This window comes from Microtus pennsylvanicus, chromosome 4, assembly GCF_037038515.1.
Source record: "Microtus pennsylvanicus isolate mMicPen1 chromosome 4, mMicPen1.hap1, whole genome shotgun sequence".
NCBI classification, from domain to species: Eukaryota; Metazoa; Chordata; class Mammalia; order Rodentia; family Cricetidae; genus Microtus; species Microtus pennsylvanicus.
Genome location: NC_134582.1, coordinates 111,960,994 through 111,978,279, shown reverse-complemented (window position 1 = coordinate 111,978,279; position 17,286 = coordinate 111,960,994). Strand labels below are relative to the sequence as shown.

At 44.6% G+C, this 17,286-nt stretch overlaps 1 long non-coding RNA gene across 1 annotated transcript in view; it reads right to left on the bottom strand.

Moving 5' to 3' along the window:
• Positions 1–1,444: 1,444 nt before the first annotated feature.
• LOC142848321 (uncharacterized) overlaps positions 1,445–17,286 on the bottom strand; it is a 236,152-nt gene continuing 220,310 nt past the window's right edge. Inside the window, exons 3-4 of the long non-coding RNA XR_012910401.1 lie at positions 3,612–3,769; positions 1,445–2,961 (exon numbers count right to left, since the gene is read on the bottom strand). This is a non-coding gene — a long non-coding RNA (uncharacterized LOC142848321). The remainder of the gene's footprint in view (positions 2,962–3,611; positions 3,770–17,286) is intronic.

The following is a 17,286-nucleotide window of genomic DNA, read 5'->3' as shown; positions in this document are numbered from 1 at the left end:
ATTCCCATTTACCCAGTTTTTGCCTTTATCCCTTTTGTTAGCACATTAGCCTTTATTTCTGGTTAAACAATGAGGGCCTCATTCTTGAGTGCTCCTATGTGTGTGAACACGCTGTCTTTCCTTCTGAGACTCTGCTCATTGTTGGTCTCCGGCTTCCAGATTCTCAGACATAAAAGGGAGGCAGCAAAGTTTGCCGCCCCCCCCCCCCAACATCGTTTGCCTATCTGTAAACTCCTAACAACTCTCACGTGGTGCATGAGATACCGAAGTGGACAAAAGCTACCGAGTGTGTGATGGCCGTTTCTAAAGTTGGCTGGCAGTCATGGAAAATGTGCAGTGAGGTTGAAGGCTACGCAGGGAAGATGGAGTCAAAAGAGCACAGCCTTCAGAAAGAACTGAGTCCAGGTCAAACTCCGTAGGTGGCTCCAGTTCAGTGCCTGGGCTCTGCAGGAGACAGACAGGGATGTGTTCAGATGATAAATGAACTCTCGCTGTCGGCTTGTTGTGAGGACAAGATGAATGGTCCATGCAGAGCCTAAGTCTCAGATCCCACAGCATGCAAGTGCTTGGCTGTTAACGACTGTTATTCTGAACTTGCTCTGTAACCCTGAGCAAGCTAACGGAGCTTTCTGAGCCAATTTACCATAGCGGGGCACACACGGATATTTGAAAACGCAGTGGCAAAAATCTAAGCAAGGTACTGTGTAAACGTTTGTCATAGTTTCCGCCAAATAACAGGTTCTCTCTGATGGGCGCTTTGAGCTCCCCTGGAGATCATAAATGCTAATGAGATGAGTTGTGTGCCGGGTGGAATATTCTCACAGAAGTATGGCACATGACTCCTTTAGGATGCCGATGTTTGAGATGGCCTGAAAACCACAATTAAACTTGATTGTGATCCGTTAATGCTTTTCTTGACATGCTATTTTTCCCTATCAAAACCTGGTCCAAACTTCATCTCTCAGCCCTTCATTTCAGACAGGTTCATCCTGGTTGGAGAAATGGTGGCCTCTAATACCCGAGCTCACCATCAGAATTATCTGAAGAAACATTATTTTTATTTATTTATAGCTCTCCTGCTACATTTGCTTGGGAAGGTCTTGGCTAGGTGTAGACATTATCAAGTCTAAGCCCAGGGTGTGGGAATGAATCATGCAAATGAGGCTTTGGCAAGAGCTGGTCCAAGGTCCAAGCACAGCCTGCGGGGAGAAACACTGCCATAGGCATACAGACTGAAACCAACCCCAGGGGCACTGGAAAAGAGAATGAGGTCCCCCGTTCTCTGAAAACTAGAGAAAGCTCCTTGGATGCTTGGATTCTTCCATCTGGACCCGAGGGGACAGGAATATGCTAGGGCCAGGGCCATGGAACTTGCCTCTATTGGGGTATTGTCAAAGAAGTCTCTAATGTTTCTTAGTAACTTTTAATCCTTCGGTTCCCTGTGTATTTAACATTCTCAGCCACATGGTTTTGAATTGTTCTGTTTACTTAGTAACCTCACACTGGAGTTTGGCTGCATCTATTTCCGTTTACAGAATGAGTAATTGTGAGTTCCTGGTAACAGGCAATGCAGGGAAAAGGGTAATAGACACCACCTCCCTTATGAGCTTGGCTGCACGAGATGGACGCATTACACATTTTGTATTTAAACTTTAATTTCACAAAAGTCGCATTTTATTGACAACATTCTGAAGATGAATGAAGGGGGCTAAAGGGATGACTCAGCTAAGAACACTTGCTGTCTCTTCCACAGGACCTTAGTTTGATTCCCAGAACCTACATTGGGCAGTTCACAACCAATTGTGACTCCAGCTCCAGGGGATACCATGCCCTCTTCTGGCCTTCGGGGGCTCTCAGACATATGGTGCCTGCACACACACACACACACACACACACACACACACACACACACACACCTTTAAAATGAGCCAGAGAAGAGAGCAACAGAGAGACAAGAGAGGTGTGTGTCAGGGGATATAGATTCTCTTGTCCAGAACAGGGATTAGGAAATGAAGTCCCGGCCACAACTGGTCACAGAGGAATATGATGACAAAGCCACCCTCCATGAGGGCAAAGGCAAGCGTGCTAGTTACCCAGAGATGGAGAGCTAAGGTCCCGTCCGCTCACCTCTTCTTTAGCTGTGGGACCACAATGTGCCCATCTAATAAACAAGATGTCCGAGACAGAATAAATCACGTAGGGTACCAGCGGGCATCAGGACCAGGCTGTACATTATGATTCCGATTCCAAATACAGGGGAAGAGTTCAGCAAATTAAATACTGGGACTGAACATGAGGACCTTCAGAAGATAGAATGGAGAGGAAGTCAAAGGGAACCGGCTGGCTAGAAAATGCACCCTACATCTAGGTGCAGGTAGGGAAGAGCTGTGCGTGGCTGGAGTAGGTGCTGTGCCCCATGGGCAGAAATGACGATGACAGCTAGGACACACAATCCACACCCACAAAGAATCTGGGCTTGGGGGCCAGAACTGGACTTTGGAGAGTAGTTAGCTGGAACGTATGCTTTGTAGAACGAGGGAGAAAGTGGATAGGAGGTTATGATGCCAAGTTTCAGAATGTAGCTTCCCTGGGCAACTAAGCCTCACATGCAATGGTAACAGAACTCTTGGATCCAACGATACCGCCTGTTGCATGGTGTTGGCAGAAGAATCCTTCCGGTACCAGCGTTGGCAAAAAAAAAAAAGGAAAAACAAAACCCATCTCCGAAACAAGCTACCATCACTCTCCACTCTCCCGGAACACAACTGCCAGTCCTCCTTCCGGGCGACCCTTCGTACACCAGCTCCCGGGTCAGCGAATCGCGGCTCATTTTCTGCCTTGCTTCGCTGTGCTGCTTCTGCCACCGCGCGGCGACACGCGGAACCGCCGCTCACAGGTTCGGGCTTTAACTTGGCTTGGACCCCACGGGCAGGATCGTACCTGTTGGGTGTTAGCGAGGACCTACAGGAGAGGAGAAAGAACGTCTTGGTTCAACTATTCCAGGCATGCCGCACTTAGGATCAGTATGAAGCTGCTTTAAAGGGGCGCCGCTTCGCTGAGAGGCTCTCCTGGATATGAGCCAGTCTCTTCGCACGAAATACAAACAAACAAGGATTCCCGGGAGGCACAGGCTGGATTGGCCGATCTGTGGTGACAGGAGTGCTGCCGCTGACAGGGTGGGTCAAGGCCCTGTTTGGCATCTCTACTGCGCAGCAGCAGCCGGCAGCGTCCCCGCAGAGAGCCAATCCAACATTCCCAGTGTCGTTTTTCTCTTCTAAGACAGAAGTTTCTTCTCTCCCTCTTTCTTTTTTCTGCACAAGCGGTATGGCTTCCCACAGGCCCTTTTGGGAGGCAGGGCTTGAGGCCTGTGGGAAAGCGGTTTGGCCTTGTGCTAACCCGTTCCCTCAACTTCACAGTGAGCAGTGTCTCTCCACAGAGACGGCGAAGAAGGATTGAAGCTTCTTTGCCCTGTATTTACTTCTGCCCCATGCGGCCCACCGAAGCTCTCTTTCCCCATGTTCCCTTGGTTCAAACCCCCTTCTCTGTATCCGGGGAACGTTTAAAACACGAATATAAGGGCAATCATGGCAACCAGAAGTAAGCTACTTTACCGTCCTCAAAGCCAGGGAGGGCAGGGATTGTAGCGTCCCCGTGCTGCGGGATTCCTAAGAAGGAGGGAATTGGGATCTTGAAAAGCAGAGAGGGGTCATCAGGTCCGTGTTGGCTTCTCTCCAGAGATGGCCAAGAAGGAAGACTACATCTGTGTGCTCTGGAGAGGCAAAGGACACAAAGCCGAAGGTAAAAACAAAACACACTTCATATAATTCAGGACTCCAAAGTCGAGGATTTCCTCGATCTCAGCAAAGTTGTGGGGCTGGGATTAAGTCAGCCTGTACACAGTGCTATTTCTATTCCTTGCGGGATCATTTTTCCAGAACTCTTTGAAAAAAAGGAAAAAGAGCCAACTACAAATTTTTTTGATACTTTTTGTGTTTTTTTTTTTCCTTAAGAGCTGTTCGTGGTTGTCGAAGTTTGAACTGCGGACTGTTTTTGCAGGGGTTGCGGATTTCGAAGGGGTTGGAGTTTGCACCTTCCGAGTACAGCATTAACATTGTCCTTCTGACTGGGATGTACTGGCTTAAGGGCCCAGCATTGGCATCAGAATTCCAGTAAACCTCACCGGAACTGTTCTCCTTACTCTCTTACCACCTCGAGGGATTTTAAGTTTTTCACTTTGGGGGTCTTTATTCTTTTCTTTCTCTACTTCTTTTCCTTTCTGGTAGGCTAGGTTTACTTATCTGAGCAATAACTTGTATGCTGGTTTCAGTGGCTGGAATTAAAACAAAACAAACTTCTCAATAGTGTGTTGGTGCCTTTGGTTAATGCACAGGATGCCATGTCTAGTTTCTGGTGTCGCTGATGAACTAGCAGTGTAGAAAGAGACTGCGCTGTAAGTAATCTCCACGGCTGTATTCTGGCTTTGTCCCTGCCCATCCCCCCTTTTAGAGTGTATCAAATGTTGCAGTTTATATTGTGGAATAATAAATCCTTGGTCCTATTGTAAAAAAAAAAAGCGAAGAGCAAGAGAGGTGGAGTTAGTTGGCCAGTGCTACATGCTCCATCAGTGTGAAGGCACAGCCTGGGCACTGCCCAGAAGGAAACAAGCCAGCAAGAAAGGGGTCCTCCTCGAGGGTCTGAATTCCAGATTCCTGGGCAAGAGAAAGGTCAAGGACAAAGTCTGGGTGAGGGAGAAGCTTCCAGACAGGACGTCAGGAGCAGAGTCTATTAGGGGAGGGAAGGAGAAGGGCCCGGCAAGAGCACCAGGAGAAAACCGACTTCCTCTGACATCACGTGCTCTGGGAAGTAAGTTCATGTGAATGGGAATCTTAGAGTCAGAATTAGTCTCCTGGGACCCTGATTTAATTTTTTAAAATTGAGAATTTCATGCAAGAATATAATATACTTGCCTCATTTGCTCATCTTCCTCTACATATTCCAGTACTACCCCTCTTGAACTTACATCTCTTCTTTTATAATTATTCTTTCTTTCTCTCTCTCTCCTCTCCCTCTCTCTCTCTTTCTGTGTGTTTTTGTGTGTGCACAACTTGCCAATTAGTACTGACCATGTGTTTATATTTGATTTAAGATCAGAGGCTCCTTCCTGAAAAAACAAACAGATGAGCAAACAAACAGGTTCTCCATTTCCCAGCAATCACTGACTGCCTATAGCTTTTCATCTAGGTTTGAGGCCTGGTGAAATTTTCTCCTCTCGCATTGACATGTTGACAAGCGTGCTCTTTGCATGTTGCTTTGAGAGCTCGTGGCGACAACAACAGTGTCCTGTCCAGAAGACACTATCTTACACTAGTTGTCCTGGTCCTCTGGATCTTATATTTTTTCCAACCTGTCTTAAGAGATGTTCCCCGAGCCTTAGGTATAGGATTTTAGATGCCTTAATTGGTATTGGGAACTCTAAGGCTACTTATAATCGGCTGTGGATCTCTCTAACAGTCTTCATCTGCTACAGAAAGAAGTGACTTTGTTGAGAGCTAAAAGTATCTGTGGTATAAGGGTAAGTATTTAGAGGGCAGTTGGAAATGACATTAACTTAGTAACACGGTAGTATCCGCTGAAGCCTGTGATTTCTCCATCCGTGGGTTCTTGGCTAGATTTATAGCATCAGGCGTGAGTTAGCTCCAGTGGAGGGGGCTTTAGGTTCCATTAGATAGTTGTTGGTTGCCCACAAGACACAAGTGTAACGCTGACACTACTGGAATGTCTTACTGGTCCGGTCATTGCTGTGGTTAATGGGATTCAGAGTTGGGTGGGACTGATAACTTTCCTGGCATGTTTTCTTACTGTGAGAAAGAGCCCTAAGGAAGAGGTTTTCAGGTCAGTACCAGCCTCATTTCTGCAACTCCTGTGACCAGAGTGCATGGTGTCTTCAGCAGAAAGGTCTTACCGTTGTCTATGACAGGCCAGCAGAAGCGAGGGCCAGAGTGCATGGTGTTTGGGGGTCTCCTGCCGCCCCGCCCCCACCAGTCCAAAACATCAAAGAAAGTAATCACTTGCATGACACTGTATTTGCTTCCTTCCTCCCTCCTCCCTCCCCCTCTCTCCCTCTTTCTCTCCCTCCCTCCTTCCTTCCTTCCTTCCTTCCTTCCTTCCTTCCTTCCTTCCTTCCTTCCTTCCTTCCTTTCTCTTTTAGGTTAGTCTTTGGCTGAGAACATCAACCCACCACTAAAACTACATCTGTTTCTCTGTCTTCCTATCTCCTGCATATCATGGCTTCAATAAAAAATGCCCCCCAGTCATGAGTCTTTGAAAACTTGGTCTCCAGATGGTGGCACTGTTTGGGGGAGGTTTAGGTGACGCAGCTTTGCTGGAAGAAGTATGTCACCAAGGGTGGGCTTTGAGATCAAAACGCCTTGCCTACTTCCAGGTTAATCTTTCTGCTCCTGGTTCAGATGTGAGCACTCGGTTTTCTGCTCCTGCCCCCTTGCCTGCCACTTGCTGCCTTACTGTCTTCCCTGTGATGGCCTTTTACCCCCTGGAACTGTGGGCCTGAATAAACTCTTCCTTCTGTGAGCAGGCTCAATTGCAGTGCTTTATCACGGCGGCAGAAAATATTCAAAGCACCTGTTTGTGTTTTCTCTGATTTCAGCCGATTCATATCATTTGTAAGGTCATTCAGGTGTTCGTTCATGTCCCCTTCAAACTTAATTCGTTCTTTGATCATGTTTACAATTGTCCTTTTGAGTTCTGCGTCCTGAAGGGAACATTTCCATAGGACTGGTCGTCTTGGGGAGGGTGGCAGGCTGTCTTGGTTTTTTGTTTTTGTTTTATATTGTTTGTGGTTTTGGGGTGGGACTTGGGTGTGTGGATCTATTTCACTGGTTGGGTGTCTGATATGGGATTCTATCCTGCCAACGTTGAGTAGAAATTTTGTTTTGCTTTTGTTCCTGACAAAACTTGGTTGACTTTAGGTTAATAGGAGGAGTGATTAGGTCAGCCCTTCAGATACTCAGTGTTGAGTTTTTGCTGGAGAGACTAGGTTTTCTGGTTCAGTGGTTGCTGGTTGTCAGGGCATTTTAGGGGTAGTGTCAGATAGGATGAAGTCCAAGAAATCCCCCCAGTGTGGATCCTAGCTGGGCTTGGAAAGGTAGCAAAAGAGAAAGGACCAGGCCGACTCACCGAGTAGGAACATGAATGTGGATTACAGCTTGATTTGGGCCAGGAGAGACTGCTGAACAAGAGGCCTGGGTCAAAGCCACCCAGAGTGTGTGTATGTGACCACCAGCTGGGCCTGCAGCAGTAGTGGGGGTGAGGGCCCTGGATCAGTGTCCCCAGGAGAGTGAAGGTGTGAGGCCCCTGGCTGGGTCTGGGCCAGAAGGGCATGGCATCAGGTGAGACTCAACAAGGAAGCACATGGCACGTGGATGCAGCTCCTACTGGGACTGGGCATTTCATTCACTTCTTAAAACTGAAAATCCTTACCCTTAAAAGAAAAAGACTGAGTGGAAAAGAATAGAAATCTAACGGAATGTTCCAGACAGGACTCAGTGCTGCTGTGTGCTTCTTGTTCATAGATGGTTAGAGGTCTGCTCATCTTTGATTCCTTTGCTTTTATCATGCAGCTAAGAAAGTCTTCTCTTGTCATTAAGAATCACTCAGGGTGATACAGCCAATTCTATCATTACTTTCAGCTTCATCTCTGGAACCAAGTCTTGTGGGAGAGGTCCAAAGACCAAGGCATAGAAACAATGAAGAGATTTGTTTAATTGGAGGGTGGAGGGGTGGTGGGGTGGAGGGGTAGAAGGCCGGTAAATTTCACTACCAAAGTGTTCAGGGAGAAGGATGGGAATGGTGGTTACACATTGCCCCCTAGTGTTCATAGGTGTCTATTGCACCCAAGCTGCCTCCTAAGGACCCCACAGGGTTGACTGCTTTATTTCCTTCAGAGGTGTTTGAATTTACAAGCGTTCTTCCTAATAGTCAGTCACTTGGACCAGTCTCCTAGTTTATTAACGTTCTTTGACACTTGCTGGCCACACAGACCCACAGAGGAAAAAAGGTCATAGAAAAAGGGAAATACTGTTTTCACTGTACTCTCTACTCCCTGGCTTCTATTGCAGTAAACCAGATTATCCACTTGAATTGTGTTGAAAAGCTCTAAAGATTCATATGCCATGAAAGTATTAATTAATTAATTTTATTTATTGTAAGGGGCTTTGCAGACATCACTGTCTGTCATGTGACCAGGAAGTGTGCAAGTCCCTTAGCCTGACTGTGCTCTGTAGCAAGCACTCAGCGCTCAGAGGACCATCTAGACACCATCGATCCGATCCCAAGTGCTGGGAGTGGGGTGAAGGCCTCAAGCTTTGGGAATGCATAGCCACTACACCAAAGCTTTGAGAGAAGCCAGCATCGGGGATGCTTTAGGGGAGGGGGGCTGGAAAAGCTGTTTCATGAGGATACTTCTGAAGATTAATGGGACGCCATAGGCAAAGTATTAAGAGCAGTGCTTGCACAAAAGCCCCAGCCAATGCTGAGCACTGGGACCCCAAAGGACTCTGCTTGGATCAGGGGACAGGATGGAGGAGTGAGTGATATCCGGGTGAAGGACTAACCTGTGGAGATTTTGTGCAACTACAAATGCACACCACAGTTAGAATTTGAAAATTTCCTACAGCCCTGTTAAAGATGTTTTAGAAGAGAGAATCAATCCCCTGTACCCATGCATTCTCAACCGTGTGATCAATGGGAATGATTGCTAACGAGCACTTTGGCGTTTTGCATTCACACCATGTCTCATCTCACCTTGTCATGGGTGGGCACAGCGTTCCCAGGATGAAACTAATGGCACTGAGTTTTAAAATGGCCTGAGTTTTAAAGGCTCACCTTGGCATTGAGAGAGGACCTGCCTTAAGCCTGTGCTAACTGGAGGTGCAGCATATTGAGGCTGTTAGAGCGGAAGGTCTTAAGTCTGGGTATCAAAAGCCCTTCTGAGACCACAGTTTCAAAATCAACTGGCTACGCTTTATACAAAACTCTGTTTCTTGGCCCTATCCTGTCCCAATCTTAGAAGACCACGACTCTGCATTTTGAATAAGCCCAATTGAAGTTTGTCATCTCTGCCGGCTAGTTTATGTCAACTAGACACAAGGTAGAATCATCAGAGAGCAGGGAGCTTCAACTGAGAAAATGCCTCCATGAGATCTGGTTGTAGGACATTTTCTTAATTAGTGATGAATGGGAAGGACTCAGTCCATTGTGGTGGTGACAGTCCTAGGCAGGTGATCCTGGGTTTATATGAAAGCAGGCTGAGCAAGCCATGAGGAACGAGCCAGTAAGCAGCACTCCTCCATGGCCAGGGCATCAGCTCCTGCCTCCAGGTTTCTGCCCTGTGATGGGGAATCTTTGTTAACCAATCAAGAGGTGGGACAAAGTTAGGGTGTGGCTTTCTGGGACCCAGAGAAAAATGGGCTCATGGCCCAGGTGCTCTCTCTCTCTGTGGTTTCCTCGCCACACAGCTGAGCTTGTATTTCTCATTCCTGTTTTGTGAGTTTTCCCCTGTAGTAAATAAAAATATAATTGTTTTATCCATTAGCTAGCCTGGTTATTTCCCAAATAGAGCTAACTTCTACAGCTGGCGCCCAGAATCTTGGTGCTCCAGGGGCTCTACCCAGCCACCATCAAGCTCCACGCCGTTCGTTTGGGTTTAAAATTCCGACGCAGTGGCCATGAGTAGCCACTAGCTGTGGTCCTTCATATTTTCTTCTTAAATGTCTCAGAGAGCCTTGGTCACCCGCGACTGCACGGCTGGCTTCGGGGTCCAGTATGGGACACGGATTTCCCTGCTTTCTTGCTCTCTTTGTGCTCATACGTCTACAGACCTGTCAGGGACTTCGGCAGAGCGCACAGTCTGTGACTTGCACTAAATAATTGTTTTTAATCTGAGCATATATTTCAGTATTAAATGCTAAAATCAGATTCAAATCAACCATGCAGCTGTAAGTGTGCCGTGACACCTACTGGCAGGTAATGGGTATTGCACCTATTCCAGCTCAAACTCAACCACAGGTAAGGTTTATAATTTAAAATATAGATTATAAATTTATAATTTAAAAGGGCAAGATTATGGACAATTTAACAATCCAGATGTTCAATAGCCTTTTTACTTATACTGTGTACGATGTTATGCAAGATTTATATGATTTCCCTCCTACATCCCTCCTACATTTGATTCTGGGGATTAGCTTTGTCCTTCATATTTTCTCCTTAAAAACGTGGTTTGATAATAGGGCCAAGAATGAGATACTTTTAGAAATGATACAGTCTTTACATACTGATAATGACCAACTAAAAGGAAAATTCAGCACTCTGGAGAAAGATACAACCAATTTGACAAACAAAACCCAGTCAATGGGGCTGGAGAGATGGCTCAGCGGTTAAGAGCGTTGCCTGCTCTTCCAAAGGTCCTGAGTTCAATTCCCAGCAACCACATGGTGGCTTACAACCATCTGTAATGAGGTCTGGTACCCACTTCTGGCCTTCAGGCATACACGCCAACAGAGTATTGTGTACATAATAAATAAATAAATATTTAAAAAAAAAAACCCAGTCAATGACAGAGGGTGCTGAGACATTGTCTGAGAAAATTTATATAGTTGAATGTATTTATCAGACTCTGTCAAAGGGTTATGATACATTGACTGAAAGAATGTCTCTCCAGGAAGGTAATATGCATGCTATAAAAATTATGTCCAAGGACGAAACATTATCTTTACTGCACAGATTTCATACCTTAGAATCCTCAATGAGGTCATTAAAACAGAATACTGGACAGGAGATCCAGACTTTACAATAGGCAGTGGTAAAAATATTTGAAAAGATTGAGGAATTTATCAAATGTGATGATCAGGGACAAGAGGTACAAAGACAAAATGTAGCCTCATCAATATATACCAAACTCTGGGATAGCTTACCCAGAGTTTTATCTGCTTTTCCAGTGATATCATCAGAAAGAGCATCTGGCACCAAATATCCTAAGATATTTGTCAAAGATATTGTCAAAGAATATACATGGGAACCCATACATATGACTGATCTAAAGGAAATTAAACAAGCAATTATATCTTATGGAAAACATTCATTCTTCATTAGGGGAATGGTCAAAACATGGGCTTCAAGCAACAAAGCAATGCCACAAGATTGGATTTAGTTGCTTTGGAAGTGTTACTAGAGAGAAGAAGTGAAAATTCTAGAGCAACAGGCAAAAGCAAAATTTCCCAAGATCAAATTCTGCGTGAGGGACTGTACTCTGATCCTCAGGATCAGGCTCTTTATGATGAACATACCTTGTCCATATGTAGCACAGCAGCTTTAAATGTTTGGGACAGGATTCAGGAACTAGGAAAGGGAATTGAATCATATGTTCGGGTTAAACAGTGTCAGAGAGAACCCTTTAGTGACTTTTTATAAAGATTAACTAAGGCTGTACAGACAGGGCTAACAGACTCAGAAGCTAGACGTGTATTAATTGGATCTTTGGCTTTTGAGAATGCCAACATAGAATGCAAAAATATCCTTTGGCCTTTATAGGTCAGATCAGCACCAATGGATGAATGGATCTTGCATACAATGAATGTTGAGACAATTGACTATAGCTTGGGTAGGAGAAGCAATTTCCAATGGTATGAGGAAACATCAAAATACCAAATGTTTTATTTGTGGTAAAATAGAATATCTGAGAAGGGATTGTAGACAAGAAATTCCTAGGAATAATGTCTCCTCTAGAAATGGCAAGAATAGGAAGACTTAGTCTTCAGCTATATGTAGGAGGTGTGGCAAAGGCCAACCTTGAACCAATGAATGAAGGACAACAAAAGACAGACAAGGCAAATAAATACCATTTTGAAACTCCTTGGGGGGCCTCTCACAGACCCCCATGATGAACGTGGTTCAATCATTCCAGTTATTATGGAGAAGTGTCTCTCTAGGAAGATTACAGTGCCTACTGTAAAAACCATACTGGTCTGGATGTTGGAATAAATGTGGAGGATGAATAAAAACTCCAGAAGGACATAGGAAACATATATTCTGGTAGACTTCTATAAATGACTGAAGACCAAAGCTAAGAGTGTATATAAATGACATTTATTTATTTATTTAAGATTTCTGCCTCCTCCCCACCACCATCTCCCATTTCCCTCCCCCTCCCCCAATCAAGTCCCCCTCCCTCATCAGCCAAAAGAGCAGCCCAGGTTCCCTGCCTTGTGAGAAGTTCAAGGACCTCCCACTTCCATCCAGGTCTAGTAAGGTGAGCATCCAAACTGCCTAGGCTCCCCCAAAGCCAGTACATGCAGTAGGATCAAAACCCAGTGTCATTGATCTTGACTTCTCAGCAGTCCTCATTGTCCGCTATGTTTAGCGAGTCCGGTTTTATCCCATGCTTTTTCAGACCCAGTCCAGCTGGCCTTGTTGAGTTCCCGATAGATCATCCCCAATGTCTCAGTATGTGGGTGCACCCCTCACGGTCCTGAGTTCCTTGCTTGTGCTCTCTCTCCTTCTGCTCCTGATTTGGACCTTGGGATTTCAGTCTGGTGTTCCAATGTGGGTCTCTGTCTCTGTCTGCTTTCATTGCCTGATGAAAGTTAATCTCCAGGAGGATGACTATATGTCTTTCTTTGGGTTCACCTTCTTATTTAGCTTCTCTAGGATCATGAATTATAGGCTCAATGTCCATTATTTATGGCTAGAAACCAAATATGAGTGAGTACATCCCATGTTCCTGTTTTTGGGTCTGGCTTACCTCACTCAGGATAGTGTTTTCTATTTCCATTTTTATTAAAGGCTTACAAGACACTGGTGTGGAAGTAAGTATCATTACCCCAGAATCTTGGCATCTGATTTGGCCTCTTCAAGAGGTAGATGTTAAGTTCCTAGGAATTGGAACCCTATCTGAAGTGAAACAAAGCATGAGATGGGTTGAATGCATAGGACTAGAAGGACAAAGAATAAGGCTGAGGCTATATGTAGCTAACATTGCAGTGAATTTGTGAGGTCATGACCTATTGCAGCAATGGAATACCCATATTAACATTCCTGCAGTACCAAAAACTTATGTTTCTGGGGAAGATATTATAGATAAAGGTCACTCTAGCCAGTCAAGCTGTACAAGAACACAAACCTTCAGAGGTAATAACTGGATGGAATTGAAGATTAGATAGTCGTAGTTACCTTCCTATTATAATTTAGGCCAAGTTTATTTTTGATGCAAGACTTAGACTCTTTGGAATAGAATACTTATTAAAACATTTGTCATGTGTTCCTTGCTTAATATTGTTTATGTTGGTTGTAATTTTATACTTGATATGTGTTCCTACTGTATATAGTTTTGCATTGGATTTGGATGGCTATTGTTTAGACAAAAGGGGGAGGTGATGGGGAAGCTTTGTTAACCAATTATCTTCAAGAGGTGGGACCAAGTTAGGGTGTGGCCTTCTAGGACCTGGAGAAAAACAGACACACAGCTCAGGCACTCTCTCTCTGTGGTTTCCCCATGGCACAGGTGAGCTTGGACTTCTCGTTCCTCTTTCATGAGTTTTTCCCCTTATAATAAATAAAAATATAATTGTTTATCTTTTAGCTAGTCAGTTATTTTCCAAATTGAGCTAACTTCTACAGCCCTGCTTGAGTTCTTGTCCTGATTTCCTTTCATGATGAAGTGTGATGTGGAAGTGCAAGCCAAATAACCCTTTCCTCCCCGAGTTTTTGGTCATGGTATTTCATCACAGCAATTAATTAAGACACCATCTGTGATGGTTAGATCTCAACGTCAACTTGACACAATCCTGAGTCACAAACAAGAAAGTCTTGAAGAGGAACCAGTTTGATTAGGTTGGCCTATGAAGACTGTTTTCTTTAGTTGTGTTGATAGACACAGGAAGACCCAACCTGAACATAGGCAGCCTGGCTTTCTTATTTCTATTCAGACCCCCTCAGCTGGAGAATAGACTTGGCAGTATTCAGTTACTCATGATCTCTAGAAGTCCCTGAATAAGTTGTCTTTTTGTCTTTCACCCTGTCTCCTCCAGCTTGTATCCCTGGAGTATATCCTCAGCCTGTCCTGACACTGTCACTGAGAGTGAGATGGAGGTGTTACTAGCTTAGTCAATTGCTGTGGTTTGAATGAGTCCCCCAAATGCATGCATTGGAAACTTCATCCCATTGCAGATGTACTGGGGAATGGGATCTGCTGGGAGGACATAGGCCACGAGGCCCTCATGACTGGACTGATGTTGTTGTAGAAGGGCTCATCTGTGAGCGAAGTCTCTGTTCTCTCTGCGAAGACATCATATTCCCATGCAACATAAGATACAGCAGAAAGAGCATCAGGGACAAGTATTCAGAATTCCCAGAACCCATTTCTGTTCTTTATAAATTACCAAGTATCCAGCATTCTATTGTAGCAATACGGAAAGTGCTATGTTTCTAGTAGGCTCTCATATTTTGCTCTCCCCCCACATAACTCCCTTGGTGTAAAAGCCATGGGTGCAAAGAAAAGAGAGAAATTGTTTTATATATAAAGCAAAGCCACTCCACATCAAATATTTATAGTATAAACTCATCATTAGGTTATTGTATGGTTTTGGTGCTGTCCTTGTTTGGTTTCTTTTACTGTGCTAAATGCCATGACTGCAAGAAATTTACAGGGAGAGAAGGTTTATTTGGGTTACAGGATACATTTCACTCATTGAGGACTCAAAGACAGGAACCTGGAGGCAGGGACTAAAGCAGAGACCACAGCTGAAGGTTGTTCAGTGACTCACTCGCTACCTCTCCTGTAGGTTCACCTGCCCAGAGATGGTACCACTCACAGCGGGCTGGCCCTTCTGCAATAAGTCGGCAATTAAGAAAATTTCATACAGACATGCCCAGAGGCCATTCTGATGGAGTGGCAGTCCTTCAGATGTGGTTCCGTTTTCCCAGGTGTACCAAGTTGTCAACGAAAACTAGCTAACACTGATGCTAAATGTTTAGTTATTTACTCTACAAAGAAATCTAATTATACGGACTTTACCTGTTCCATCCAGCACCCTAAGAAGTACTACTCTATAGTATGTTTCAGTCATACTAAGAAAGCTTTGCTAACCTCTTCAAGATGACAGAGTGGCTAAAGAGTGAAGTGTTAAATCCCAGAAGGAAGGCAGAGAAAGGAGCATTAAAGAGGGGTGTGGTGCCTTTACGAATCAATGTATCTTGTGACTTATACATCTTTTCATTTCTTGAAAGCTGTGTTTCTTCCCAGAAAAATATGGGAATTGAAGCAGGTGAAACTGATAATTGTTTTTTGGGTCTTGGTTTGTCCATTTGTTTTGTGTCAAGTGTTTTAGCAAACAGAGCCCAGAACTCGAAGTTCTTTATTCAAGACCCCCATGGAGAGAGTGCCGAGATGCTGAGGGAAGCAGCCCGCACAGACGGAGAAGCTGAACTCCTTCAGTTTCAGTGAAGGGCTGAGAGCCCTAGAGCAGCAGTGGGCCTGAACGTTGTTCCAACAGAGGCAGGAGAGGTAAGTCTTGGTGTCCTCAGGAAGACCAGTCATGGGGAGAAGGTGTTCCTAGCATTGGTGTTTACTGTCTTCATACTGGACACAGGCAGCAGCAGTAACTAATCCTCCCACAACCTTGGGAGAGACATTGTTCTTTGGCTGAAAATAATTTAAGAGAGAGGGACCTCGGTCAGTCTTAACTCTTCTATGCTGCCACTAACTGCTGGGGTGGGTATTCCCAAATGGAAGAGAGATTTGGCTGCAAGGTAGAGGATCTACTATTGTTCTTCTCCTGCACTTTTCTAATTTACCCACTTCATCTAGTGGGTTTACCGCCACCTAGGAACAGATGTTCCAGCATTCTGGTTTGCTTTCTGCAATAAACTTACATACTTCATCATAGTGGGTTTACCATTACATGGGAACAACTATTCCAGAATTCTAGTTGGTTGGATTTGAGTCAACTTTAAAGGTCCTCATAGATTTTAAACATTTCAAGACTGTGTAGTGGTTTTAATAAAAATGTCCCCTAAAGACTCAGATTTTTGAGCACTCGGCCCCCCAGTTGGGAGCACTCTTTGGGTAGGTGCTGATGCCTTGCTGAAGGAAGCATATCACCAAGAATGGACTTTGACAGTTCACAGCCTTGCAATTCTTCCAGTTTCCTTTCTCTGCTCTATGCTTGAGGTTAATATGATCTCTCAATGTCCTGTTCCTGCTACCATGCATGCTGCTTACTGCCATGTCTGTTCCCTACCATGATGGACTCTTATCACCTTAAACCATAAGCTAAAAATAAACTCTTTCAGAAGTTGATTTTGTCATGGTGTTTTAACATAGCAATGGAAAAAGTAGTTAACGCATGTAGAAAATCTAAAGTCTCTTAAATGTGAACTTCATAAAATCTAAACCAAGTTACACATGTCTAACATTTAAAACATTGCTACAGATAAGACATTGCTATTCCAAAAGGGAAGACTTATGGCATAGCAAGGAATGACAAGTTCAAAGCAAGATGAAAACGAAGCAGGGAAAAGCATCTGAGGCTCATAATGTAATCAACCAAGACTCAAAGGTCTTGGGCATCCCCATTCTTCCAGCTCTGCCACCTGCAGCACACAAAGCCTTTCTCTCAGGTTGCCTCCATTCTATGCTTGAAGCCCTCCTTGGTGGACATCTCAAAGAATGGAAAATTCCAGTAACTTGGGGTGTCTACTGAAACTTAGATTTCATATTCTGAGTTGCACATAGATGTCTCTCAGGGCCTCTTTTTGGGAATTCCAACCCTGACACATATTTCCTGGTTTCACCTGCTCTTCATGTCTCCTTTGATCTTGCAACTTTAATACCTGCACAACCATTATCCCATGAACAGAATTAGATAAGAGGTTGTTACCAGCAGGGCAGAGAGAATGTGTAGGAGGTGTTGTTAGTCACTGTGCACTGGTTTGACAAAGAACTCCAGGAAACTGCTGAAAGGAGAGGGGAAAGACTTATTTTAGCATCTGGTTCCAGATATTTTATTCCTAGGTCATTTGACTTCACTGATTCCGGGCAGTGGTAATCTAGAACATCAAGTCAAGCAGCGCGCAGTAAAACAGAACAACTTACTTACCTCACGGTTGCTAGAAAGGACAGAGGTATGGGTGTGGAGAAGAGAAAGGAATAAGCTGTGTGCTCCTAAGTCATGGCTCCAGTGGCCTACTTGCTCCAATTAGTCCTCTGACTCCTAA